The following is a 1,768-nucleotide window of genomic DNA, read 5'->3' on the forward strand; positions in this document are numbered from 1 at the left end:
TTGAAACTTCGGTTTCGGACATTAGTCGGGAGTTCAATTTTGAAAACAAGACACAAGCTCTAGAAATTCGTCGGTTCTTAAAACAAGGGAAACCGACAACCACAATCCTTTTCAATGTCTTAGGTACTGTTGTCCCTGAGAAAATACGTCTCTGGTATCAATACTATGAGACTAAACTCTTCCAAGATAGCGTTACCCTATGCAAAAACTGCTGGAGTTTCGGCCACCCCGATAAATACTGTAAATCCCCAACCAGATGCCACAACTGTGGAGGCCTTTCTTCCGAACATCAGGGCCCGTGTACTAGGGTCCAGTGCTGCAGAAATTGTAACGGCAACCATAATCCAATTCAGCGTGATTGTCCTGCATTTTTAAATTTTGAGAAACTAATGAGAATTAAGTCTACCCATCATGTTCCGATGAGTGAAGCTAGAAGAATAGCTTATTTGAAAAAGCCCTCATACGCAGAAATAACTCAGTCTGTGCCAGGAGAATACATTACCCGAGCAGAGCTAAAATCGGAACTTAACAAGTTCGCGGGTTCCATGCAACAGCTAGTCGAGAATACCTGCGCAAAACAAGTTTCTATACTGGCAGCCCAAATTGAGAATTTGACTGCTTCCATAAATAATATTCTTATCCCCGCGATAACTAACATCCAACGAAGCACCATCGCCCAGCAGTGGCATGCCAGCCGGGGGGGCAGAGGGGGCAGTCGCCCCCTCTGAAATTTTAGTGAGAGGGCAAACAATATATTTCGCCCCTCCTGAAATTTAAACATTCGAGAAAATAAAATCAAGTAAAATTCCGAGTAAAAAATAGTCAAAAAGTAAAAAACCTAATTTTCCGCTGAAATTAAAGTAAGAGGTTATAATAAATATGAAGGCAAGAAATAAATTTAGGAAAAATTGGTAATTTTAGGAAAAAAATTTTTTTTTTTTTTTTTTCAATTTTGAAGCTTTTTTTCAAAAAGAAAACCTTATTGTCTTCTGAAATTTAATAAAAGGGCCTATATTGCGTTTCGCCCCTTCTGAAATTTAGACATTCACAAAAATAAAGTCAATTTAAATTAGTAAACTTAAAGGAAGAAAAAAACTTTTTTTCAACTTTGAAGCGATTTTCTAAGAAAAAAACTTTATTTAATTCTGAAATTTAAATGAAGGGTGAGTAATGTACATCGCCCCTCTTGAAATTTTGCCATTCGTGATGATAATGTCAAGTTAAATTGATAACTTTAGAAAAAAATAACCATTTCTTTTTCAACTTTAAGGTTATTTTCGAAATCAAAAATTACTTATTTTACTGTGAATTTAAATTGAGGGGGCGAATAACGTGCTTCGCCCCTTCTTGAAAATATAATTAAGTTCAATTGGTAATTTCAGAAGACGAAAAAGAACTTTTTCTCAACTTTGAAGTTTTTATAAAAAAAATGTAAGAAAAAAAACACTATTTTCTTTTGAAATTCAATTGAGGGGGCGAATAGTGTGCTTCGCCCCTTCTAAAATTAAGCCATTCGTGAAAATAAAATTAAGTTGGTAATTTGGAAGAAAAAAAAAGAACTTTAAAAATAAAAAAAAAATAAAACATTTTTTTTGTCTTAAATTTAATTGAAGAGTCGAATAGTGTACTTAGCCCTTTATAAAATTTAGATATTCGTGAGAATGAAGTCAAGTTCAATTGGTAACTTTAGAAAAAAAGATCCATTTCTTTTTCTACTTTAAAGCTATTTTCGAAATTAGAAACTTTATTTTACTGTGAATTGAAATTG

Source organism: Parasteatoda tepidariorum, chromosome 2 (genome assembly GCF_043381705.1).
Source record: "Parasteatoda tepidariorum isolate YZ-2023 chromosome 2, CAS_Ptep_4.0, whole genome shotgun sequence".
Lineage (NCBI taxonomy): Eukaryota > Metazoa > Arthropoda > Arachnida > Araneae > Theridiidae > Parasteatoda > Parasteatoda tepidariorum.